At 51.3% G+C, this 27746-nt stretch overlaps 1 long non-coding RNA gene across 1 annotated transcript in view; it reads right to left on the bottom strand.

The window, feature by feature from the left end:
* Nucleotides 1-27746, bottom strand: part of LOC141731401 (uncharacterized) — a 165779-nt gene that overhangs the window by 36223 nt on the left and 101810 nt on the right. The window contains exon 2 of the long non-coding RNA XR_012583478.1: nucleotides 22248-22341. This is a non-coding gene — a long non-coding RNA (uncharacterized LOC141731401). The remainder of the gene's footprint in view (nucleotides 1-22247; nucleotides 22342-27746) is intronic.

Here is a 27746-nt window from a genome sequence, read left to right on the forward strand (position 1 = left end):
TCAAATCCATCCTTAAGTCAAGAGGCTGATGCCATCTAAACATATCCTGTGTTTCAACAGCAATATAATTTCATAGGTGTAATCCATCAGCAGCCAGCCTGGTCAGCTAATTCATTAAAAATAGATAATTAATGTCCACTAATAACCTGCTGCCTTGATTTTGTTGTTCTTGAGAAAGGAAAAGGAGAAAAACTCCACATTTCGAGGCGGTTTTAAGTGGCGTATTTTGAAGGAAGTGATTGTTGAACATTAATTTGCTATCAATCAGCAGTGCAGTGGAGTTATTTATCTCCTCACCTGATCACACTGCAGAGCTGGGAGGGGAAGAGCAAACAGCAACAGGAGGAGGCTGCAGGGAAGGCGGGCTGTCGATAACTGTGCTGGGAAATGAGGAATTCCCGGGATAACGGTGACACTGCTTAGATATGGATGGTGCTTCCAACGTAAAATATGGAGATAACCAAGCAACAAATAGGTCATTTCTTGCAGCACTTCCCCAGCAGAGAGTGTCTGTGCAGCAGAACACAATCTGTTTGCTGTAACCTCGGCGATTTGGGGTATTTATTGGTGCTTGCCATTGTCCCAGGACCTCTCTGGAGAGGATGGTTTGCTCTGAAGTGCTTCCTGCCTTGGAGTGGGAGAGAGATGAGAGGGCTGGTTATCAGTGGGGATGGGGCATCCATCACCTGGATGGTGGTGCTTTGGCCCAAGAAAGAGAATAGAAAAGGGAAAGAGAGAACAGGGAAAGAGGAAAAGAAAAAAATCAAATCTATGGCTCGTTTGAGCTCTCCATCATCCAAAACCTGTAAGACACAGAAGGTGCCTCAGCTATACCACACTGAGAAACATCAGCTCCTGCCTGTGACTGTGCCAGGCCCTCAGCCAAGAAATGTGTTGGCATATTAGACCTGAGAAATCCCAAGGACTGCCAGCAAAGCGATGCTGCGGATGGGTTTGGCCGAGTTTGCAGCCCCCGTTTGCGTGGGAAAAAAGCAAAGACAAGCTCTCCCTTAAAAGCAATAATAATAAAAGGAAAGAAACTGCAAAAGAGACAAAAGTTGTGCTTAAAAGCAGAAGGACATGGGAATAAGAGGGTGGGATAGGCCAAATGGGCAAGGATGAATTCTAAGAGAATTTAATCTGTAATTAAACTGAGGGGGAGTGGGGAGAGGCACTGGGCTAAGTTTTGTTCCCAGACCTGTAGGTCCCTGTGCTTTGGGAAGGCAGCCCTGCCTCCCACCTCCTCCTCATTATTATTATTTGTGCAGGGCTCTCTGCAGAGCAGCTCATAACTCACCATGTTTATGATAAAGCAGAGCAGTTGTTTTTGGAGACAGGCACTTTGGAGCGGCCCCGGAGGCTGCGCCGGGCGAGCTCTCCCACCATTCCCTGCCAATCCCTCCCCTTTCTCCAGAGTGCCTGGGGGAAATTTATTGCAGCAGCAGACTGCTATGGGCAAATACTAATAAAATGCTGTTTTGCTGCAATTTGTTTAATTGGCCACAGAAGAGAAGCCTTGCATGTTAGATCCAGCTCCTGACACCTCCTGCCCAGTCCACAGATGTTCTCCCCATGAAGTGCTCACATCTCCGTGTTTATGGTGGGGAGCAAACAAACCCCTACCATTAAATCTTTCCTATTGCAGCAGATCTGATTTGATTTAACATGCATATTTACTGTGGCAGGCTGCTGGCAACCTCCCTGATTTATTCAGCTAAAGGTACTACTTAACATACCCTCCCCTGCTCGCCACCTTCCCGACACTCCTCCCATCCCAATCCCACAGCAGATCCAAGGGATGGGCAGCAAGGGGGAGGCAGGCACACAGCTCTGAGCCAGGGGCCAGGGGGACTCTTGGAGATCTTATTCTTCATGACAAATACAGATTTGATGGCATCAGCTCAGCCATGGGGACTGGGACTTGTGCCTGCTCCAGGAATGAGCTCTTTGAATTGTGACCCTTGGTTTGCAGGGAACTGTGGTTGTCACAGAGGTCCCAGGAATCCTGGTCTGTATTTACAAAGTGCTTTGGGATCCCTGAGTGAAATTACTGATCAGAGCACTTTAGTAGTTATCTATTACTGAAGAGAAAAGGACTCCCAAAAAACGAATCCCCAGATTTCTGCCAGAGTGTGATTTGCACATCTCCGCAAGGATGGTGTTAACTTAGATGCCAAAGCAGGTCATCTGCTGGTTCCATGACAATTTTTAGAAATCACAGTATGTCTTTACTGGGTTTGAATTCAGAAAATCTCATATTCAGAGATAGGATTCCTGTTTCACCCCAGGTTTGCAATAAAAGATTTAAAGCAACAAAGGCAGCTGCCTAGCCACCTTCAGCCTTTGCGTTCTCATAGGGTTCGTGCTAAGAAAAGGAACTTAAGCAGCTATTGAGGAGAGTTTTGGTGCTATAAATCCTCCCTTTCCCCTGCTTTTATGGCAGGAGCTGAGCCCATCTCCAGCCCCAGCCAAGCACATGGTGGCCAAGCCTCCTGCACCGGGCACTGATCCAGGTGCAAAAGGACACTCAGGCTGAGATGTCCTAAACTGTGATTTGTACACACTGAGACTATTACAGCTCCCCATGGATTCTCCTTGATACTCATTAAGTTTGCTCTTTGCTGCATATTTCAGAGATTTTAGGGGTGGGAGCAGTGAGACTCATTTGCACTGAGTTACAGCCTGAGCTGGGCAGTGGGGTCTGTGCTGCCACTGCTTGGAGAGGGAAAGGGAGGGACAGGAGGGACAGGGGCCATGGTGACAGCCCCATCTCTCCCTCTGCTGCTTCTTGGTCATCTTAGAGCTCTTTTCCAGCCTTACTGACTGCATGAGGATTCTATTCATGAGCACAAAGCCGGGACGTGGTGGTGTCCCTGGGATGGTGAGGGTGGAAACAAAGGTTTGAGCAGGGATGGGATGGAAGTGCCTTTCAGATCAGCTTCAGGTGAGCCCAGCTCTACCTGCAGGGAGGGAAGGCACAGGCAGGGAGAGGATGGCTCCTAGAAAAGCCTGGCTGAGCTGATTTCCTCCCCAGCCCAGGCTGTTATCTGAAGGCAGAGAATGCCAACCATTATCCCCGGGCCTATCGGATCAGCCGCTCCATTCTTTTATCTTCCCTCACTGAGGAGATTAAAACAGTGCCAAGCCCGGGGAGCTCCCGGCACGCAGAGGTGCTGATTGCACGGGAGGGGGAGGCTGTGCTAATTCTCACACCACTCTTTTCTGTAAAATGTACACACATGGGTCACTTTGTAAGGAGTAAACAGGCGGGACACGTCCAGCACCAGCTGGGCCGCGCTAACAGCGCCGCGGAGATGTGCCATGGACAGCTCCCTTCCTGGGGCCAGGGGGATGGATCCCTTTGGGCAGCCAGGAGATGGATGGTTCTCCTTCCTCCCCTGTGGCAGGGACGTGCAAGAGGCAGAGCTGGCTCTGAGCAGGGCAGCCAGGCTGCCCACAGGGTGGGAGGGACCCCCGGTCACACACCCCACTCTGCTGGGTCTCCTCCTGCAAGGGAAAGATTCCCAAAGCTTTGCTCCCTGCCTGAGCCCCTGCAGACTGCTTCAGTTTAAAAAGTGGGGCAGCAAACCTCACTCAAAGGAACTTTCAGAAATTTCCTGCCTCCAACGAGGCCACAAGTACTGGGACAGCAGGTTTGACTCAGCTGCTCCTCACTCCTGTGTGCTGTCGTCTGCCAGTCTCGGCCCCTGTCCCCCAGGCAGCTCAGAAAATGGGTTGAAGGAGCTTCTCAGGCCCTGAGCAATATTTCACAGCTCTTATTCCAGTCTCTGGAGTTCACTCAATTTATACTTATTGTGTCTTGCTCCTCTCTGCACTGCTTGTGGGAAGCCCAGGGATGTTACTCACTCTGAGGGATCAGTGACACTGCAGCAGCTTCAATTATTTGGGTTTGTTTTATGCAAACAGAGGCTCCTGGAAGTGTGGGCAGCAGGATGGGGCAGTGCAGGGGATCCTGCCTGTGGTGGGAGATTGATGCCTGGGCACTGCCCAAAGGGATCCAACAGCCCTGGAGAGGGAGTATGGACACGGGCATGGAGTGACAAGACAAGGGAGGATGGCTCAAAATGGACCAAAAGGTTTGGGTTGGATATTAGGAATAAACTCTTATCTGTGAGGGTGGTGAGGCCCTGGCACAGGAAAGCTGTGGCTGCCCCATCCCTGGCAGTGTCCCAGACCAGGCTGGATGGGGCTTGGGGCACCCCGGGACAGTGGAAGGTGTCCCTGCCATGGCAGGGGGTGGGATGAGATGAGTTTTTAACCCAAACCATTCTGTGGTTCTGTGAGCCCTTCCTGGGGAGCTGGGACAGCGGATGGAGCATCCTGCACCTTGCCAGGCATCATGTCTTGGCACCTGTGCCCTGGGGCAGAGCTCCAGCCACACTCAGGCTGGGCACGGGGCCACAGTGCCAGACAGCCCTGGGCACCCCTGGGGGCACCAGCCAGGCAGGACCCCAGTACAATTTGTAATTTCAAGCTCCAGTGGGAGCTGGGGTGGGTTGGGAAGAGAATTCAGTGCAGCTCCAGGGAGAGGAACCCTCTCTCAAAACTTGGGGGCTTTGCCTGCTCCAGCTGGGGGGCTGAGATGCTGCAGCAGCCCCGGGTTTGTGGGGAGGGGGATCCTGAGCCCCCAGCCCAGGAAAGGCCCTCTCTTCTCTGCCAGCACACGTAAGATCCTTTGCAGAGGTTTCCTGGGGTTACTCGAGTATTAAGTTAAGCTAACCAATTTACAATGCAAATGTTACATAGCTTACAAAGGGTAAATGAGTTGTATGTTGAAGGAGATAGGCTTTACCCAGACAAAAGTGGAACAGACCTGTGGCAAACTGCAATTAATGACCTGAACACATCTTCCAGAATGAAAAATTCATCGAGTCCTCTAAGGATATATAGCCCAAGCAGAAGAAATTATTCACCACCTTCTACATATCCAAAGTGTCACCAAGCCTATTTATCTGGCAAATAAAGTGCTTCCCTTCAGCCTTAATATTTCTGCTGCTGTATGGTCCAGAAGTTCTGAGGTTTTTTAGAGAGTAGATTTCACAAAGAAAGTGCAGTTTTAGGGAAGCTGGGAGCGGGTTGGTTGGGAGAAGGAAGATTGAGGTAAAACAAAACTTTTAAAATCAAAGTAAGGATAGCAATAGGTTTCTTTCAGGCACATCAGGGTGGGAATTTGAGACCCCAACAGCTGCTGGTCACTGGCTGAAATCCCAACTGTGCCATTGAGGGAGGTGCAAAGGGGAGATAAAACCTGACTGTCCCATCAGAGGTGGCCCTGGTGCTTCCATTAATGCGTGCAAAGCACTTCTGTGTCCCCAGGTGGGTTGGAAAGTAAAAACTGGGGGTAAATCTGAGATATTCTTTTCCTTGCCTGTAATGGGAATGAACACAGCAACTGCCCAGCAGACCCTCTATGGTTCAAGTGGTTCCATATTTCTTTGTCGTTTACAAACAAAGGGAAAAGCAACTATGGATGCCAGAACCCATCCCAAAGGAAAAGTTTTCTTGTACCACAAATATAAAATGTAAATTTTTTGCCCTGGGTAGGCACCAGCTGAGAGGCTTTTGGGGAAGGGGGCAGAGCTGCTGCACAGCACGGGGAGCAGCCATACAGACACCCATCCTAATTCCCCATTTCCCTGTTCTGGTGTCCCTGTGACCCCAAACTGCCACTCCAATCCAAACCCCAGCTGTCCTTTCCAGGACCCACCCATCTCCTTCAGCCCAGGTATCTCCCAGGGGGTTAAACTGTCCCAGCTCACCTGAGCACCTTCCTCTGCTGCCTTTTACACACTGACACCATCCCTTAAGGCTGGCACCCAAACCACTGGGGCAGGGGGATTTGGGGGGTTCAGGGTTCACAGCTGAGCTGGAAGCAGGAGGGTGCCAGATCACTGCAGTGCTGCTTCCTTTGGTAAACTGGGGTAAAATGGGGCAAATTGGGGTGAATTGGGGCACCAGGGACCTGCCCTGGCACAGTGAGCATCCTGGCCCGTGGGTTCCCTCTGTGCCCAGCTCAGCTCCCAGCAGCGAGCTCTGCCCTTCTGCCGCTGTTTGCTGAACAAAACCCACGCTGGAACTCCCAGCTAAACAGTTAAGCAGCACTCATCATGCCTAATTTACAAAAGAAGGGGCATATTTCAAAATATTTATTCTGCCTTTCCCAGTTGGATTGGCATAAGCATGTGGAAATCTTGGAGGAATCAAACAACTGTTAATCACCTCAAGCTATTCCGGGCTGAGTTTGCTGTGTAAGCTGCCGCCCTCTGTTTACACACAAGAAGCAATGACTCAAAGAATCCTATAGAGACGAGGGTTTTTTGCTCCTTTTTAACGCCGAGGTCTGGCCAAACGGCTTAAAGGGCCCAGCTATTTAGTATTGGAGCTGCACCTCCTGCCTCCCTGCCTGCCCTGTAATGTCCACATTTGTATTCAGCTGGTGAGCACGGGCTGGCCAGGGGGAGGGAGAGGCTCAGCCTTGCACAGCCCTGCTGGCCCCGGGCTGGCTCAGCCTGCAGGGCACGGGGGGCATTGGATGGGCAAGGGCAGGGCTGGGCACTGCCTGGGCAAGGGCAGGGCTGGGCATTGCTTGAGCAGCATCCTGGCCCACAAACCCCAAACCCACAGCAGAACCAAACCCACAGGCCCCAAACCCACAGATCCCAAACCCACAGCAGAACCACGCTCTAAAAGGCACCAGGAGTGGGATTTCGCGACACAGAGAAGAATCAGCATCTCAGTGCTGTGGTTTGGACCTGCTGCCCTTTCTTGTTTTTCAGGGTGCTGTCACCCACCTCACCCCCCTCTGGGTCTGCTGACCCCAAACTCTGCAGCTCCACCCCAAAAATGGGCCTTGCTCCAGTAATACCAGTCCTAAACTCAGCCTGGGTAACAAACCCAACACCCCAAACCCAGCATCCCCAACCCCAGCATCCCCAAATCCAGCACTTCAAACCCAGTACATCCAAACCCAGCACCTCAAACCCATCATCTGCCAGCTCAGGTTTTTGCAAGCACCCCAACTCCAGGCTCTCAGAAGAAAAGCAAAGCCACCCGTGCCCCACTCCCCTTCCCTCCCATCCTCCTGCTGAGCATGCTCCAGGCTCTCCCTCTCGCCATGGCACTGGAGCTGAATGCTGATGAGAAATTCTTGGTCCAACCCCAGGCACTCATTTTCAAGTAATTAACTTGGCAGCACCACAGCACACGGCAGATCTGACTTTCCCGACCAGGAGATAACTGAATTAAAAGGCCAGGTGTGGGATTATTTATGGCCAAACTTGCTTCTTCCCCACCACCAGTTTGAAGTCAGAAATGATAATTTTATCTGGATTTTCCCACCCAGCCTGGAGCTGACAGGTTTCTTTGTTGGGCAGCTGCAGTGGGAGCAGCCCTGGGATGCTGGAGGATCCCAAGGATGTTCCGTGGCTGAGCTGTCCCCTGTCCCCACTGGAAGGGCAGTTTGGGGGGCACTTGAGGGGTTTTTACCCTTCCTACTCCTCAGACCTGCTGTGCATGGCATCACCTTTTATCAATACACCTCACTCCTGGAGCCACCTGGAAGGAGTGACATCCCTGCCCCTTCCCAGCACAAACAAACAGGGCAACTGGGGATAAAAGCATCATATAGCCAACCTCGGATAAGAAGCCATGCCCAAAAGGATGGAACAAAGAGATGTGGCAGATGTGGCTCTCCTGCCATGCCCAGCCCTGTCCTGGTGGGATGGGAGTGGAGGAGGCCAAGCCTGCAGCCAGCAGAGAGCAGAGCTGTGGAGGGAAGGCTGCTGGGCGCTGACATATGAGGATAATGGCTGTTGGCATATGAAGATACAGCCAAACTGAAAGCTACATCCTATTTAGCTTTTAATTTGGATGCTCATAGAGTGGATTCTGAAGCTGTGTTTCATCACAGCTCTTAAAGCAGATCTGACTTGCAGGAAACAAGCTGATGTGAGGCTGCATCCCTGATAAACCCTGAGCACAGCACCTGCCGCCCCTGGGAGATCCCACACTGGGCAGGAGGGCTCTAATACACATTGCCCCTGCTCTGGGAACCACAGCGCCCTTCCTCATGGAAACCTTGTGTAAATCATACAGGCTGGGCTGAGCTCTGGAAAACAGAGGGACACACTGCACCTGCCAGGGCCCAAACCAGCACGGAAACCCCAGTGTGGAGCCTCCTCTGGAACTTCCTGAGCATTCCTCCAGGCCGAAATGGGATTTGCTGTCTGTGCCTGGGGCAGGAGGAGCCCAGTGCCCCCTGCTCTCCTCAGGCATCTCCCCCTCCTCACCTGCCCCAGGGTTTCCTCTCCTGTTTTCTCCCAGCCAATCTTCCCCACACTGAACTAAATTGGGGAAGGGCAGCTAAAGGTTTGCTACCTGCAGCTCCTGCAAATGGCATCCCAGATTCCCCCCGGGCAGAAACATCCTGCAGAATAACACAGCAACAACGACAACAATCACACGTTACTATTTTCAGCTCCGCTTTTGCTTTCTTCTTTTTAAAAGTAATTCGTGACTCGTAGAGGCCCCTGTGATCCCCGGGTAATGGCCTGCCCTCTATGTAGAGTGGAATAGAGTTAGAATGAACGCTCCAGAAACCCTGACAGCCCGTTTAACAAGGTGTCTAACATCCCATTTCCTCTGCACTTCCTCTCTCCTTAATCCTTTTATGCGAAACTCACTCAGGAGTAAGCACGTGTGAAATTGAGGACTCTCTAATACACATTGCTCGACACAGGCTCACTGAAATGGAGTGTCTCAGCCTTGTTCCGTCAAACAGTGCCAAGAGGAAGCCGACGTTAATCAAAGAGTCTTTTCCATGTGTCCGGGGCCTTGTGCACCCGCAGAGCAAATAAACAGCTCTGTGCTGCCACAGCCCTGCCAGGCCCTCGGTGTCCCCAGAGCCCTGCACTGCGCAGGGTGGAAAGGGACAGGGGAGAAGGGCAGGGCACAGCCAGCTCTGACAGCCGGGGCCGGCAGGGTTTAGTTTTGGAATAACATCCCTGGGCAGTACAAAGCAGCTCCCTGGGTTGAGCTGCTGGGCATCCACAGCACCAGACATCCCTGCAGCTTCCTGGGCTGGGTGCAGGGCCAAAACACAGTTCAAGGGGTTAATAGAGAGGGTAGGACTGAGCTTAGAGCAGCTCAGATCTCACCAAACTTGAACTAAAGCTGCTGCAAGGATTATTCCTGTGAGTTCTGAGCTCCAAGCAGCCCGGCTGCAAGGTTTGATGGCACCAGTGCTGTGATCATTCTGTGATTCTATGATAAACTCATCACCATCAGCACCGTTCTGCCGTGGAAAACCACAGTGTTCCTCAGCAACTTGGATTTCTCAGCAGAAAGTCTTTTCTTTACTAGAGCAGGGAAAGAATACCAGAAAGGAAACTGAAAGGAAAGGAAACTGAAAGCCCTCCTGATAAATTCCCAGGCAATACTTCCAGGAGTTTTCTGCATTTTTCACATCACAAGCCAAATCCACCCATGAGTTGAACCCTTCACTCCTGAGCACGGGCTCCTGCTGCTATCAGGGGGATGATGTGCTGCCACTGCAGGCAGACAGACCTGATCCAATGGGTCTATTATCTCCCCCCGTTCCTGTGATCCTGTCCTAATTAGGATCTCACACCGACCAGATACACCAGAAGTCAATGACAACTTCATTTATCCAAGGGCTTCGGACTAGGAAAGCTGTCTGGTGTTTTTAAGTCACCATCAAGTAGGTATTGATTCGGGAAGTCAGGAAATGATCCTTCATTTGGGGGCTTTAGATGGGATTTGGGGTTCCCGTTGCTGCTCCTGGGGTGGCCCCGGGGTGGGAGGGCTGAGCTGGGCCAGCAGTTTGCAGGGTGAGCAGGGAAAACATCTCGTGTCCCTCTTGCTGTGCCCCACAGACTTTGTGAGGGTTAAACCTCCTGGTAAATCAACAAACATTTGGATCAATAAGGGTTGCAGGGCAGTGATTTGCATCGGCGCTCTCGGCTGGAAGAGGAGCCCGTGATGGATGCGCGATATTGGGGCGGCGTGGAGAGACAGAGAATCCCTCTAATTGCACGGTGGAATGCAGATTACAGAGCTGGAGATGATGAGCAGGGCTAAAGCCAGAGCCTCCCAATACATAGGCAGACAATGTGAAGCCCCAGTGGATGAGATTTGTGCGTTATCAGCACCCCGTGTAAGCGATCGCGTCCCTCCGGATGGGCCCGCGCAGCCCGGGCTGGGGCGCCGCGCAGATAAGGCACTCCTAATCTGCACACAGCATCAGCTGCAGGCAGAATATAAAATGCTAATAACAAATTGGAATTCAGTCTAAAAGGGATGCAACAAACACCAGAACCGTTTTCCCCCCTTCTCGCCTTTGGGGAAAATAAGAAAAGAGCAAACCGTCCCCTGCTCCTGCCTGTTCTTCCCCTGATTTTCCCCTCCAAAATGCTCCATCACAACTCTTTAGGGGGTGAAACCTTCCCATTAGGAGCTTGGCTCCCATTTTCCCTGCCCCATTCATCCAACTTTATGTTTGAAATGGATCAGTTTGCTGGTGACTGAACCCGGAGTGGATCTCCCCAGCCCTCGCTCTCTGGAACACTATAACAGGTAAGTGCTACCATACATCATCTTAAAAGGTGGCTTATCTGGAGAGGAGGTGCAGGAAATATTGTGTGAGGGACTGCCTGCATCCGAGGCGCAGTCGGATTCCATTTTTCCTTTTGAAATACAGAACAGCAAATCTGTTGCTAATGCCTGAAAAATCTCAGCACAGCCCACGGCTCCCTTGGCCAAGGGGCTGTGCCACGGCAGGGAAGTGCCCAGCTGGAATCATTCCTGACTGGCACCATCTACCTGGCTCAGGAATTCACCCACACCAGCACATCCCAAAGCCTTCTGCTGCAGCACTGCCCGAGGCCAGGGAGCTCTTCTCCCTGTTCAAACCAGCACGGTGTAAAGTGAAAAGGGAATTTTTGTGTGTGGATGGCCAGGCTGCTGAGGCCACGCACATCCCTGGGGTGCAGGGCTGGGAGGTTCCACATGGATCTGTGCCCAGCAGTGCCCAGTGCTACTCCAGTTCCCAGCTGTGACATTTGGGACTGGGACAGAATTTGGTGCTCAGCCCTCACAGAGGGCCTGGCCCTTCCTCCTGCACAGGACAGTGCTTTGCTGGTCAGACCATCCATTGCTGGGGCCTCAGGAAACACTTCTGAGCAGAACTGAGAGAGACCCCAAACATTTTACTCCATTTCTGGTTATCCCCCCTCCAGCTAAAGCAAACACCACCTAAAGCAAGAGTCCTGTCAGGTCCCAGCACAGCCCCAGCCCCATCACTGCATGTGGGCGAGCAGTGTTACTGCCTGTCCTGAGTTCCAGAACCAACATCCTGCCCCAAAGATGGGTACGGCACACCTGGGGGTGTTTTCCCTTTGCTGTGCCATGGGGACAGGGCTGCACACTGGAATTCCTCTTCCCACACCCATGGGTAGCACAGCCCCACTACCAACTCACAGCTCCTCTGAGTCATTTAAGGCTCCTTCTTCCACATCCCCAAAGCCAAGGCTCTGTGGCACTACACAAAATCCAGCATCAGCACAGAGATTTGGGGCTAAGCCACGGGCTGTGCAGGCTGTGTAAGCCCCAGTGACAGTGTATTTATTTCCAGCTCAGACAGGGCAGATTTCCTATTACACACACGCACACACGGCCAAATCCGGTATATTGGGCAGGGAGATTATTGAACAAAAGTAAGTGATAAAAGCACGGGCCAAAAAGATGTGTTATAGTGTTTTCCTTTGAGGCAAAGACAAAGAAGACACTTTGCTGTTTGTTGTGCCAGAGAATCATCTCTGATTGTTTGTGTCACGGTGGCAGATAAGTGCAAAGGAGATAGATGTTCTGTCTCCCAGGCACAGTTCTCATCTGTATAGTATAAATTTATGCCTGCTGGTTGCAAAGCTGGTGATTCAGAGCCTGTGTGACTGTGATCTGAGCAGGGGAAGGCACTGCCTTCACGCCTGACGTCGATCTGCTTCACTGGGGCTGTCACTCAGCCCCTGGGCAATGTCCCCTCGTGTTAGTGTCACCAGCTGCCCACCCGGGCTGCCCACCCTGCCCCAGCCCAGCTCAGCCCACCAGGCCCTGCTCACTGGGGAGACACAGTTTGAGATTCCTTCATCTGCCCATTCCCCAAAGCCAAAGCCCAGGGGCTGGGAAGGAGGGAAATGCCTCGGGAGGTGGCTCTGGAATCCCACTCCCTCCTTCCACAGCTCTTTTGGTTCCAGAGGAAGGATCTGAGAACAGCAAAGCTGCCCAGGTTGGCTTTCAGAAGTCACATCTCAAAGCTGCCCAGGTTGGCTTTCAGAAGTCACATCTCAAAGCTGCCCAGGTTGGGTTTCAGAAGTCACATCTCACAGCTGCCTGTTTGGGTTTTAGGTGTGCACTGGGGCACCATCAAGGTAAATATATAATCAAAATAATGCCATGCAAAGGGAGCTGAAGGAAAAACCTTCATGCACTTTCCCCACCAAGTGAGGTCTCTGAGAGTCCTCACCCCCACACAGAGCCTGGCTGTGCTCTCAGGTGTGAAGGAGATGAAAGAATCTCTGGGCCCTGCTCCTGCCTTGTCCTGCAGAGCTGAGAGTTTGTTTATTTGGGTCTGTAAACAGCCCCAATTTCCCCCAGCCCCTGATTGCTTAATTTCATGCCCCTCTGCCCCAGGGCCGTATCTGAGCCCATCTCCTCAGCCCTTCCTGCAGCAATCACTCACTCACACCCAGCTCCTCCCTCCTCAGCAGCCTGGAGTGACCAGCTCCAGGGGATCCCAGAGGAAATGAGCTTTGCTCCCATTGCTGGACAATCTGGAAGGCTGAGGAAAATGAGGCCTAAGCCCAGAGGTTTAATTTCCCCTTGTGATGATCAAGGGACTTCAATTTTTTTTTTTTTTTCCTTTTGGTACCTCTGAAGTTGGAGGGAAAACAGCCAGGGCCAAAGACAAATGAGAAAGTTCACTGGAGGCTCTGGATTTGCCCACAAATCACCTTGGCCAGGGAAGGTTTTATTGCAGGAGTTTCTGGGTTAATCCAACACGGGAGCAGAAGTGCTACCAGCCCCAGAGGCACATTCCCTGCTGCAGTCAATGATTACCTGCCACCCTGTGCTCAGCCAACCCCACATTCCCAGGGCACCCACGTTTCCCAGGAGTTTTAGGAGCAGCAAACCTGAAAAGTGAACTCGTGCTCCTCGTTTAGGGTCAGTAAATGTTAGCAAAGCCTTCAGCACAGCACAGGCACTCCCACAGAACAGAGATCCAGCAGGGGCTTTGCTACAGGGCAGCATTGCCATCTCTGCATGCCAACCCAGAGAGAAATCCTCCTCATTCTCATTTCCCTTGAGCAATTTACTGCTGAACTCACAGAAAAACGGGGAGCCAGGGCAGAGCTCATCCCATGCTCCATTTCAGCCTCTCCTGGGGTAACCTTTTCACCAACTTTTCATTCCTGTGTTTGCTGTATGGCTGCCTCAGGGGTGGGATGAATCCTGGTGCTGACAGGGAGATGTGGGAGAAGCCCAGGAAATTCCTCAAGCCACAATAAAATAGAATGGGGACCACACAAACCTGCACTTGCCAAGCCCCCACAGAGAAGCAAAATACCAAAACCAATGCTCTTTAGCAGGACCCCAGTTACATTTTGTAATTTCACTGGCTCTGCAGCTCAGACAATGGGCATTGGGAGCCTTTGGGAGCCCAAATCTGACCTCAGCATGCTGGTGGTGCTGGCAAATCTGTTCTGGGCGAGCCTAACTGAGGTGGGTGGGCATCAGGGAGAGCAGAGGCCAAGGAAATGGCCAGCAGATGCCTCCCCTTGGATGCCAGAATGACTTCTTGGGGAACTTTGCACCCCTGGCACCTTGGGAAGGAGGGGCTGGCTCCTGTGTTGTGCACATTGTCTTAAAGATTGATTTTCCACCTGTAAAAGTGATCTACATTCTCCTTCCTCTCCTGGATGCCTTAGTCAAAAGAGAAAATGGATCTTTTAAAGATACATGTATCCATCACTATTATTTACATCCTAATATGCGCACGCAGCTCTGCTCCAACAAGGGAAATGTAAATCAGATGGACATCGTTCCCTGAATGCCCTAAAGAGCTCCATTCCCCTCAAATTAGAATAGAAAATGCTCTTTTAAAATGCACCTTTAATATGTAAAAGCTGCTGTATCCTGACTCTAAATAAACCAAACTTGAGCTACATGCCAAATATCTTAGATAAAGGACAGGTGAGATGGTGGTATCTGGCCAAGGAATCGGTCCTAAACAGCTATTTATATTAATGCAAAGAAGGTACAATGTTCTTCCTCTTGATATATGCTGCAGTGGGATATAGTTTTGTCCCACTAGTGAGAATAAAAACGTACAGTTCATGATAGGCAAAGTCACATGTGTGAGATAAAAAGCTCCAACTATAATATATGTCTTCACCATGTATTCTCTTCAGGATTTTCTTTAGATCTTGGGATGACAACAAGAAAACACTTACTCAAGGTTAGACACTGCTCTCTGGGCTTTTTAATAACCATTGCCTCTATCCTGGGGGATTGCATGGAATGAGGCAAACCCCGCTCCAGCGCCGGCACCGGCGGCTCGGCAGGACAGAATCCTTGTGTGCCTTTGTTTGTGCTGGGCTGTGCATGCCAATGAACACCGGGCTGGGGAGCTGCCCGTCCTGGGAGTCCCGAGAGCAGGAACAGAGCTCCGGCCGGGCTCTGCCCGGGGCTCACCGACAGCACCGCCAAACGGGAATATCACCGTAAATACCTGCTGGTACCTACTGAAATATCACCGTAAATACCTGCTTGTACCTACTGAAATATCACCGTAAATACCTGCTGGTACCTACTGAAATATCACCGTAAATACCTGCTCGTACCTACTGAAATATCACCATAAATACCTGCTCGTACCTACTGAAATATCACCGTAAATACCTGCTCGTACCTACTGGGGGTACCACCATAAATACCTGCTTGTACCTACTGAGAATATCACCATAAATACCTGCTCATACCTACTGAGAATATCACCGTAAATACCTGCTGGTACCTACTGAGAGTACCACCTGCTTGTACCTACTGAGGGTACTACCATAAATACCTGCTCATTCCTACTGAAATATCACCGTAAATACCTGCTCGTACCTACTGAGGGTACCACCATAAAAACCTGTTCGTACCTACTGAGAGTACCACCTGCTTGTACCTACTGAGAATGCCACCAAAAATACCTGCTCATACCTACTGAGAATATCACTGTAAATACCTGCTCGTACCTACTGAGGGTACCACCATAAATACCTGCTCGTACCTACTGAGTATATCACCATAAAAACCTGCTCATACCTACTGAGAATATCACCACAAAAACCTGGTCCTGCCTACTGAGAATATCACCGTAAATACCTGCTCGTACCTACTGAGAATATCACCACAAAAACCTGGTCCTGCCTACTGAGAATATCACCACAAAAACCTGCTCGTACCTACTTCAGAATATCACCATAAATATCTGCTGATACCTACTGAGAATATCACCCGAAAAACCTGCCCCTGCCTACCGAGAGGAGAGCGCTGCCCTCAATGATACAAAAATATTTGGTTTTAGAGCAAATCCCTGGGGGGGGGACGGGCTGGGGGTGCCTCGTGGCTGACCCCAGCGGGCACGGGGCTGTCCGTGCCGGTGGATGTGCCGTGTCCCAGCTCCTGCCCGGCTGCTGATGCCACCTGCCCGTGGGCACCGCGTTCCGTGCCCGCCGCTGGCAGCTCCCGGTGGAGCGGCAGCGATAACGGGCGGAAGGAGCGCAGCTCCTTCCTCCTCCTCCTCCTCGTCCCGTCCGTGCCGGGAATGAGGCTGGGGGCTGGCAGGACTGGGAGCACCGTGCTGGGCCCGGGGCAGCCGCTCCCGTCCAGCCCGGGCTTTGTGCCGTGCAAATCCACGGGGCATAAAGGCAGGAGCGGGTCTGAGCCCAAAGTCACTGTCACAGCCCTGGGACTGGGCCCTAGCCTGGTTTTTGGTTTTTTTCCTCTGGCCCTTCACACTCACAGTCTCTCCTTTCCAAACAGTGAATTCACAGGGACTGGGGAAATGTTTGATGTCGGGAGCTGAAATCTCCGCGCATGACGCGGTGCCGCTCCCCGGGCAGCAGACAGACACCAACCCACCTACAGAACACGCTGCTCCCCTCCTCCAGGCTTGGCACGGGCGCTGGGAGCAGCTGAGGGAAGAATTTGTTCCTCCCTGCCCCAGCGGGAGGCTGCAATCCCCCCAGAGCCGGGATTTCACTGAAATGCAATCTGATTTTAGAAGGGGAGCTGTTGAGCTCTCCTCTCCCTGCACTTCGGGCATCCTTCAAGCACCACCTTATTCCTGACTATCCTGGAGCTCCATGCTGCAAACACTTCCCACTTTTCCCTCTCGGGCTGACAGAGCCCTCTGTCCAGCTGCTGCTTTATACCACCAAGAACAGTGTTACACTATGCTCGGCTTGATATTCCTTCCAGCCCCAAAACAAAGCTTAATCAGGCAGTGAAAGCAGTGCTGAAGATGAAGGATTCTGGGCATGGTTTCCCTCCTGGGTTGCTGCTTTTTGACACATCCCTTGGTCCAGCAATAACACGTTCTCCACTTTGCATTAAGAAGGGCATTAGCACAGAGGTTTTGTGGCCACCCCAAGGCAGGGACAGCGCCAGGATGCCCGAAGGGACAAAGGACAGTGGGGAGGCAGCCGGGAGTCTGGGATGGCCACAAGCCCTGGTGCCACGGCAGCAGGATGGAGACGAGCCAGAATTCACCTCATTTACTACAATCTCCGCTTATTATTATTACCACTAAACCTGTTTAGTAATTCAACAGCATTAATTGGCTCAGATCCCCCAGCGCCCGGGGGGAAGCCACGCTCGGAAAGCAACACCCGCCTGGAGACTGCCGGAATTGCGGGATGCACACCGGGACAGGACCGCAGCTGGGCAGGACAGAGAGCTGCACACTGCTGGGCACCTCTGCCTCCTCTCCTGCTGTAATTGTGGGATTCACACTGGGACAGACTCACAGCTGGGCAGGACAGAGAGCTGCACACTGCTGGGCACCTCTGCCTCCTCTCCTGCTGTAATTGTGGGATTCACACTGGGACAGACCCACAGCTGGGCAGGACAGAGAGCTGCACACTGCTGGGCACCTCTGCCTCCTCTCCTGCTGTAATTGTGGGATTCACACTGGGACAGACCCACAGCTGGGCAGGACAGAGAGCTGCACACTGCTGGGCACCTCTGCCTCCTCTCCTGCTGTAATTGTGGGATTCACACTGGGACAGACCCACAGCTGGGCAGGACAGAGAGCTGCACACTGCTGGGCACCTCTGCCTCCCCTCCTGCTGCCCACAGCCCGGTGCCATGAGTCCTGGATGGGTTAAACCCCCCAGCTGTGCCCCTGTACCCACCACGGCACGGCCCCGCTATGACCACACGTGCCCAGGTATTATCCTGCTGACCCCTCAGCTGTGAACGAGCCGAGATATTTCGGAAGGAAAAACAATTTGCTCTCACTGTTTACTTCTCTCTGCCGCTCTTGACCCCCGCGAGCGCGCAAACGCTTCCCCGCGCCTCCGCTGCCAAAGAGACGCGCTCATCAAGGAGGAGTAAATCACAATAACAGGGAAATAAACCTTCCCCCGAAATGATTCCCGGTTATTTATTTATTTATTTTCCCTGCCTTTTCGCACCGGTCTACATCAAAGAGGGGAAATTGCGGTGCTGGCTGGCGGCAGCTGAGCAGCCGAGAGCTCCGGGCGAGCATCCCCGATCCCATCCCCGTTCCCATCCCCGTTCTCATTCCCATCCCCGGCAGGGTGGGCGCGGGGCAGCCGAGGCCCTTTCCCTTTAAATCTAACTCAGGTAATGAAAAAGCGCAAGAAAATAGTGCGGGTGCATCTGGGAGCAGTAGAAAACAGTTAGATCTTCATAGAGCCATAAAGAAGTAAACAGTAGGCTGCTATGAAGATCTATGGGACCCCGCAGTGCCATTGTCTTCAAAAGGAATTAAAAACAAATTGCTGAGGGCCAGCACATAATTTAGAGACTCACGGCAATTTTATGACTTGCTAATGTTCCTAATTACATGCCCGTGAAAGGCTTAATTAATTGGGGGATGTAGCAAAAAGTGGAGCCTGTGTTTGTTATCATGGTTCCACTGCATTGATTTTAGTGCCTATGGAGAATTTAGGGCCTCTTTATTTGCACAAAGAAAATGCAAGTCTCTCGAAAAAATGCACATTAAGATCAACCCCTCGCTGCTATCTAATATACTTTCCTCTACTTAACCAAAGTGCTTGTAATCATATTTTGTAAATGTTGGTGCCGTTAATTGCATTGTGAGAGAAAATAGGTTCCGCTCGACTGGTTGTGGAGAATTTTATAAAGTTCTTTTCCTGCTCCCAGTTCTGAGGACTCGGAGAGAAACTCATCAGAAGTTGCTGTGGTGGGCAGGGAGCGCTGGGGCTCTGCTGCTCCCCACGTGTGGCTGGGCTGGTGGCACTGGGGCAGATCCTGCTCCCACTTGGGTTCTCCAGCAGCCCTGGCAGCCCCATGGGAAAGCACAGATCCAGCTGAACCTTCCTGCTAAGTAGCCTTAATCCAAATTTCGATTGCATTAAATACCACAAACAATAAGTTTTTGTCTCTGATGTTTCAGTTGGAGGTAAAATCTCACCCTGCTCTCCTGAGGTACCACCAAAACACCAGCAACAAACAGCAGAGACAGCTCCAGCTCCAGCACCCCACACCTGCAGGGGAAGGCCAGGCAAAGGAAGAAATTTGGAATAGCAGTTGTGGTTGGAAAGATGCTCCTTAACAACCAATAACTGAATTTGCAGGGATGCAGCCTGGACAGCCCCTTGCTGCTTCCTCCTCCTCTCACCTGCACTTCCTGGCAGCAGCATTGCAACGAGGAGGAGGGAAAAAAATAAAAAAAAAGGCAAAGCCAAGTTTGTGCATTGCTCTTGAGAAAAGCAGACATCTCTGGAAATATAGTCGGTGCTTTGACGATAAGACCTTTGACAGAAACATGAATGACATGAATACTTTGATCTCTAGTCTCAGAAGCTTCAACAGCAATTATGAGTCAAGAGGGGTGAATATGGGCAGCAGCTAAAGCAATGCCCTGGAGGGTGCTGATGCAGTAATTAGAGACAAACCCCCAGCATCTCTGCCTGCACCGAGCTGGCAAACCAGGGAGGAGGTGGGCCAGGGGGAAGCTTCATGAAAAAACAACTCTTGTTCTTCTGAGAGACATAAAATCGACAAGACTTTATACATTTCAAAGCAAAGATCTTCAAAGACAGGTAAAATGCTAATTCTGCTAATGTAGGTTTTTATGTATATGCTCTGAAAAGGTAAAGCAAATTAATCACCAGCTTTACCCCCTAATATATATCTGTGTTACAAATATATTACAGCATGTCAGATCTGAGGAGATATATCTGAACAGCGGTGGTTAAAAGAGCATTTCCCTTTTCATGCTCTAATACAGTTATTTTGATCTTTCAGTCTTCATATTTTTTGTTCTCATCAAAGGAATGATGGTGCCAGAGATTAGGATGTTATTTATTTCCCTCTCACTGTCCTAGCCATGTTAATCACTCTGAGTGTCAACAGCAGCAGCAGCAGCAGTGCCCGTGTGAGGGGCCAGGCTGCCTGCGCTGCCTCCCACAGCAGGATCCCTCAGAGCCACCTCCAACAAACCCCTGACCTCCAAAATGCTGGAAATGCTGTGCAGACAGAGGGCAGGGGGGAGCAGAGGGTGTTGGGGACACACAGCCCCGTCCCTGACAGCAGCAGAGCCCAGCTCAGCCCCTGTGTCCCTGGGATGGTTGTGGAACACACATGGGATGGAAATGCTGGTGGAGAGGCACAGTGGTGTTAGGCACCAGCAGAAATCCCTGCTAAAATCACACCCAGCTTGGAACCAGGGGGATGGAGAAGACAAGCAGGGAAGGAGGCAGAGGGACGGGAGATGGTGGCCAAGGAGGGCACATGGCACTGCCCAGCCCAGCCAGTGCCATCCTGGCTCTCCAACCAGCTCCCAGGGGTTTGGGCACAGGGGGACTCGGGTGTGAGCAGTGTCCCTTGCCCTGGCTGAAGGCTGCCTGGTCCCCAGAGGGGTTTCTCTCAGGTAGAGGGTGAGTTTGGGCCTTGCCCATGGAGTTTGGGCTGCAGTGCCATCCCCAGGCTGGGCAGAGCTCCCTGCTGACCCTGCAGAGGACGGTGACTTTCAACAGCCCCATCCAAACACGGCTTTAAAGGATCATGTGAGATCCCAGAGCTTAAAGACCAAGTGTGGTCGCTGCTGGCTACTCCTGCAGGTAACCAGCAGGATGAGTGGATGGATTTGTTAGGAGGGGAAGCTGGCGATAAGCAGGTATCTCCATAATTATTTGCAGAGATTAACGGAGCAGGTGCACTTGGGGCATAACTAATCCTTGAGAGACAAGGAGCAGGCAAAGACTGCAGGGGCTGATGTCTTTGAAGCAGGTTAAACCAGTGACATTGCCCACCATCAGCATTGTGTTCCTTGCCTTTAAAATGCTGACACTTACAGGTTTAATGGTAACTAGACTGCATAGGGGCACCTTTGCTTTCACATCAGATCTGCTGACATGAACAAGAGTCGATTCAGATGGGCATCCAAACATTAAAGTCCTTCCCTATTTCCATAAAATGATTGGCAGGATGCCTACTGTTAGCAGCTGGTAGTGCTGCTGATAAATGGCATCTTGATAAAAACTTTGGGCTGTTTTAAGAAAAAAAAAAAAAAAAAGCACACTCTTATTCTAATTCACTCAGCTCCTGACAGATGAGGTGTCTCATCTCTAAAAATTAGATCCTGGTGTTTTTGCTGTGTGTAGAGAAGGAAGCAGCTTCCAGGGGCTGGGACACCTGAGTGTGCCCCTGCCTCACCCCCTTCCTGGGCAGGCAGCCGACCCCTCCGTGGGGCATCTCCCCTTCCCTGGCACTGAAAATGTACAGCTGGGCACTCAGCAGAAAGTGCCCAAAGTACAGCAAAGGTTATCCCCAGGAAAAGGAAAAGGGCTTTCCCTTCCCAGGTCTTGAACTACTGAAGGTTTGCACAGAGTCCTGCAGGTAAAATCTGACTGGAGCAGCTGAATTCCAGGGTCATTTCTAAGACACAGAGACCCAAACCATGAACCAGGCCCCTCCTGCAACCTAAAACTGAGCCTCACTCTGCCCCCGCAATATCACAGACTTCATTTCTGCACGTAAAAGTCACCTAAGGATGTTGTGAAGCACCAAACAGTGACACAGAGAGCTCCAGGAACATTCCCTGCCCACACAAAGGGAACAGCCACGGCGAGGACGGCGAAACCTCAAAGGGTCCTTGGTGCTGCCAGAACCAGAACCACCCCAGCCAGAACCAGAGCTCACTGAAACCAGCCCCTGCTTTATGGAGCTGCTGCCCTCCCCTTCTCCTTCCTGCCTCAGCCTGCCTCCAGATGTGCTGCCAGCTGTGCCAACACCAGCACAGAGCCAACACCAGCAATGAACCAGCACATCTGCCCACCTGGCTGGGCTGTGCCAGCCTGGCACCATCTCCAGCCCCAACCCCACTCTGCACTCAGCAAAACCAGCAGTGCCAGTTCATCCCACAGCTCAGAGACACAGAACCCACCCTGAGATGGGCACTGAGACCCCCCCAGCTGCCCAGCAGAGCCCTGGGGCCTCCAGGAAGGAGCAGGGAGAACAGGAAGGAGCAGGAGGGAGCAGGAAGGAGCAGGAAGGAGCAGGAATGAGCAGGAATGATCAGGGATGAGCAGGAAGGAGCAGGAATGATCAGCAAGAAGCAGGAAGGAGTAGGAATGATCAGGAAGGAGCAGGAAGGAGCAGGGATGAGGAGGAATGAGCAGGGATGAGCAGGAAGGAGCAGGAAGGAGCAGGAAGGAGCAGGAAGGAGCAGGGATGATCAGGAAGGAGCAGGGATGAGGAGGGATGAGCAGGGATGAGCAGGAAGGAGCAGGAAGGAGCAGGAAGGAGCAGATATGAGCAGATATGATCAGGAATGAGGGCTCCCTCCATCACCTCCCTGCTGGAGCCTCCCCAGGGCTCCTGAGCCCCCCAGGCTGGATGTCCCCAAGGCCCAGCACAAGGAACACAATTAAGAGCAGTGACATCCCTACCTTGATCCCCGTCATGGTCCGCTGGAAGCCGCTTGGAGAGCCGGGGCTTCAAAGCTGCCTGGCCATCATGTGATGTGACATGGTGGAGAATTTACTGGGGAAACAAAAAAACCCCACAAGTGTGAAATGTGACTGTCGATAAAGTAATCCTCAGCAATCAGACAAAATTAATTGTGTGAACATCATTGATCAAACCTACTTAATACATTGGGTTTGTGGAAAGCTGGAATGTAATTTCATTACCAATCTGCTCCATCCTAATGAAATTTCTAATAACACTTTAATTTTGATTTCGGTTAAGGAGAGAATGATGGAAATTTTCTTTTGCTTCTCTTGTAAGGTTTTATTTTATTGGTTTTCTGCAATACTAGGGATACTAATTTTTTTTTTAATTTGACATTTTATTAGCAGGGGCCTTAATATAACAACACAGATAAAAAACAAAATTACAAAACAGACAAACCTTACAGAAATAGACTTGATGTCAAACTTAAGGAGGCTAATTTTAAAGAAATTGATTTATTTTATGAGAGGTGATTTGGTTTTGTTTTTTTTGTTTTTTTTGTTTTTTTTTTTTTTAAGTTCTAGCTGATTTTCTGACCCAAAGTGATTTAAATAATCCTGGTTAGCTGTTGCTTCTCTGTGGAGCTCTCCCAGAACAATGCTGGGAGAGGCAGCACCATGCCTGTGTTTGTAATGGGTAGATTACGGGTGAGCAGAGCCACGTTGGGAGCAAGGCCCCCTCAGTTGGGATACAGCCAAGGCTTCACCCTTGGGGTCAGGTTTCAAAAGCACCACTGAGCCCTCCAGGCTGGGGCCAGGGGAGGGGGCAGAGGTTAAGCACGGCAGTGAGGGAGCACAGGGCAGGTAACTGATGGTTGGGATTCACAGGGATCCCCTGTGGGAGGCGCCCCCTGCTCCAGGGCCCATGGGTGACCCCCATCCCAAAGGGGGCAGAGAAAAGTGGAAAAGAGAGAAAGAGGCTCAGCAGAAATGGAAATTGGTGGAGTCAAGGCTGAGCATCCTCCTGCTGGAAATCCCAACCATTCTGCTGCTTTTGGGCTGCAAACACACAGCCCCTGCCTGCAGCACAGAGGGAGGGCACAGCCCTGCTCCTGATGCGCTGGGTGCTGCTGCTGGCTCGGCTGGCAGTGCCCAAGGGCATGGAAATCTGTCCTGGCATCAGTCAGAGCACAGAAATCTCCTGTCCTGCAGCAGCAGGATGCTCAGGGTGCGCTCTGCACCAGGGCTGTGGTGAGCACACAGGAGCACAGAGCATGCATGCTTGCTGCAGGAAGGTGATGCTCTTTGACTACTGAACTGGTGCCTGTCTCTGGTATTTCCATTTTCAGCAATCTGATGTGTTTTGGAGATTTATTCATGACTGGTGTAGTGAAAAATTGGAAAAGGCTAGCGGGATAGCCATGGCCTGGAGATGCAGCAGCTGATTGAGGCTACAACTGAATTACTGTCAGAGGCATCATGCAAGGTTCACTCCTGCGAGTGGGAAGTTGAATCTTTATATTAATAAGTGAACATGAACTATCAGAGAGACTGGCATATGTCTGCTGCCAGGCAGGGCTGGGAGGGAGCTGTCACATCAAGGGGAAACTCCAGCAGACAAATGGAGAAGCTCCAGTGCCCCCTTCACGTGCTCAGAGGTGTCTCAGGGAGAATTCACTGGTGCACAAAGGCTCAGAGCTGCCCAGGGCTGAATCCCTGGGGGAAGGCACACAGGGAATCTTGGATTTTCACCACTCCTGGTGAAATCACAGCCCCTTGTTTGAAATAAAACCACGGTGATGACACAAGGGACATGTGCTGATAATGCACATCCAGAAATCCCAGTCCAGCCAGGAACTCCTGAGAACTCAGGGAAACTCCTTTAACACAAACCAAGCCCAGAAGCCCAAACCTATAGAAAGTGCTATAGAAATGATGATTTTTGCCCAGTTTCCAAAAAGAAAAGGAAAACGTGCTGGTCAGTGCTGATCACTGCACTAACCTCAGCACCATCCTCCTCTATGGCCTCCACAGTGGCCACTTCCAAAGCTGCCCCACAATGATTTCCACACCAGCACAAGAAGCTCCTTCCCATCTTGCTTTCCCCCTTCTGGGTGTAAAAGGATGGAAGGAAATTCCCTTTCCACAAGGCTGGTTCTCCCCAACCTGAACCCTTGAGAAAATAAAGCAAATAAGCAAGGGGTTTTCAACTCCTAATCTCTGTTCTAAGCAGATTTATCCCATCCCAGGGCCCTCTCTGAGCCAGGCTGGGTTTAGCTCAGTCTTGGAGCTCCTCGTTTCCAAGGGAAGGAGAACCAAGGAAGGGAGGGATCATGCACCAGAGCCCCCCTGAGCTAACACCCCTCCTGGAGGTGACACCCCCGATATTTTAGGGGTTATAATCCTTCTGCCTTCTCCACAGCCCCGCTGCACTTTGCTAATCATTAATGCCACGGCTGTCCTTGGCAAGGCACAGAAAGGGGACCACAGAGAGGCAGGAGAGCTGATTTCCCAATAATTTATGGCTCCAACAAAGTTGCAGAGCAGCCACCAAGTATGCAGGAAAGGTTGGGGTGAAAAATTATTTACAAAGTGAATGCCCTGAAGACACTTGTACTGGACAACAATTACGGCCCCTTAATTAACTGAAATTTAGTTCAGCCGTCGACTGAGGCATGTCCAGTGCTAAAGTTATGCCACTGCTGCTGTCTCTGACTGGTTAATGAATATAAATCAGATGGTTTATAGTTAGTGAACATGTAATAGGCTTGCAATGAGTTGAATTCCAATGCAAAATGCCCGGGGATAGGAACATGCCATCCATAAAATATATATAAATAACAGATTTACATTTCTACAAGGAGAAAAACAAAGCTGTTCTCCCATCTTGGTGTTCTCCCATCTTGACAGAGCTGAGCTCTGGCTCCCCTGTGAGCCACGGGATCAGCAAGGAGGAGTTTGGGAGTCTGATCAGCCAAGGTGCAGCTCCTCAAAGGCCAAAGCTCTCCCGTGTTCTCCTCATTTCCTGCCTGCAGCTTTGTCCTGGCCCCTCCAGAGCTGCTGGGGAGCAGTGCCGGGGGGCAGCAGCACTGAAGGTGACCCTGGAGGTGCAGAGCTCCTGGTGCAGCTCCCAGGCCAGAGGAGCTGGGCCATCGGAGAGGGCAGTGCTGCCTTGGCGTGGCCCTGAGTCGGTGCTGGGCACAAGGCTGTGCTTTTGCCTCGGCTCCCTCTGCATGAGCCCTCACTGACAGCAGGAGAAGGGAGCAGACAGCTACAGCTCCATCTCCAGAGAGAATTCAGGATGAAAAATAAACCTACAGCAACGCCCTGACCCTGGTTCTGCAGTCAGACCTGCAAACAAGCAAATCTCTCCGAGTTCCTTGAGAAATAACCTGAATTTTGTGCCAGCTGAGAGCTGGGTAGGCCTGGCAAAGACCCTGCAGTGGGTAAAGCTTAACCCAGGCTTGGCATCACCCAAGGTGCTGTTCTAGATGAGGTCAAGGATGGGAAATTGCTGATCTTGAGCCCCTTACCCCACTCCAGACAGATCAAGCTCCTCTGGGTCATTCTGTGGAGTGCCCAGAGGATGCTGAGCCCCAAATCCAAACTCTTGGGGATTTGTTGGCACCAAGCCCGAGGTAGGAATAGCCATCAAAAAAATCAGCCAATGTCAAAAAAGCCCAGTCTCAGCTCTTTACACTTCCTTGCTGCAGAAGCAAGAAATTGTGGACTTTATTTATTGCACAAATTAGGTACAAGAAAATTATTTTCTTAATGTGAGACTTGATGAATGTTCTCAACTCTCCACCCTGCTAGGAAGAGGGGATTACAATGAAAATTATTTACAAAGCATGTGCTACCCTGCAGGGATATTTATTCAGGCAGGGGATGTTTCCGCAGATTTTGTTGACAAAGGCAAATCAAATTACATTTTTGTGAACATTACAGGGAGCATCTTGATTTGCTATGGACATCAGCTGGCTCCTGGCTGAGCCTGGGAAGCAGCTCGGGCCCAGCACCCTCCAGGCACCTACAAAGGTGGTCATTTTTGGGAACAGATGGGGAAAGTGCTCTGCAAGCTGTTCAGGCTCTTCTAAATATTGATTGGGAGTTTTTCTCCCTTTAAAATGTATATAGGTTGTTATAAAAACCACACTCAGATTAAAGAGGGTTAAAAGCTCTGGGGGCAAGGGGAGCTCTCAGGAGGCTCTGGCAGAGCAGCAAACGGCAGAGCTGGAGCTCACCTGAGCCCTGCCTGCCCCAAAAACACCCACCAAGTGTATGAGCTGTGGATGGGCACACAGAGCACATGGGCAACATCAGAATTTTAAATGCAGGTGTTTCTATTGCCTTAGAGTGGCTCCTTTCAGCCAGGGGCACAGAACAGCCCTTCCCCTGCAGCCCCTGCACTGAGGGCAAGGAAAGGCTGCTGCAGCACCAGGGCTGGGCTTTTTCCTGAATTCCTGCTTTAATATCAAAACCCAGCTTTTCCATGGGCTCAGGGTTAGCCTGAGATGGGCACAGTTCTCTGCCCACACTGCCAGGGTGGGGATGGCTTGGGAAGAGCACAGGAAGACTGAGAGCATGGATTCTCACAGCACAAAGAAATGGTTCAGAGCTACCAGAAAATCACCTCAGAGCAACATCTCTGATCCCCTCTGATTAAACCTGTGGGTCTTAAACTTGGTCTTCAATCAGGGCTCTGGGAAGTCCCAACAGATTACAGCATCCCTGTGCTCAGCCATCATAATGACTTGTGAGTGATTAGCTTAACCAGCATTTCACCCAATTCAATTTCCATGGCTGGCCTAGCCCTACCAGGGAAGACGTTCACATTAATTTTTACATAATTAAATCAGGAATGACCCCGGTGCCAATGAAATAAAACCTCAGTTCTTCCTGGGCTTCAGTGCACTCAGCTTGGCTTTAACCCTCAGAGCACAAACTTGGCTGGAAGGGACGGATCTGCCCCAGGTGCTTTTCCAGGGACTCTTCCAGTCCCTCTGCCTTCCCCAGGCTGAGTGACCCCAACACCCACCCTGCTCCCAGCTCCCCAGCACAGCACAGAAAAGCCCTTGCATGGCCACTCCTGCACCTCACTTCAACCTTTATATTGAATTTTCTGGGAAAAGCCTAAATGAGCTGCACAACACCCACTGAGTGATGTCCCATGATTTCCGGGCATCACCTGATTCCTGTGCACTCCAAGAGACACAATTGTCTCTCCACGAGCTGCAGCAAGTCCTGACCACCTGCAGAACCAAGAGGGCACCCCAAGGATGGAGGCCAGGCCTTCCCTCAGGTGCCCCCACAGGACAAGACCTCCCTTCCCTGGCAGCCCTTCCCAAACCCCTCAGCCCCACTGCTCCTGGGGTCCTGAGCACTCCCTGGGATGTCTAACGAGGATAATTACTGAGTGTTTCATTAACCAACTCCCCTTTGGAGGCAGCAGCAGCTCCTCACTTCTACTGTAATTTTAATTGGTGGGCAAACATG

The sequence above is a fragment of the Zonotrichia albicollis genome, chromosome 22 (assembly GCF_047830755.1).
Source record: "Zonotrichia albicollis isolate bZonAlb1 chromosome 22, bZonAlb1.hap1, whole genome shotgun sequence".
Taxonomy (NCBI): domain Eukaryota; kingdom Metazoa; phylum Chordata; class Aves; order Passeriformes; family Passerellidae; genus Zonotrichia; species Zonotrichia albicollis.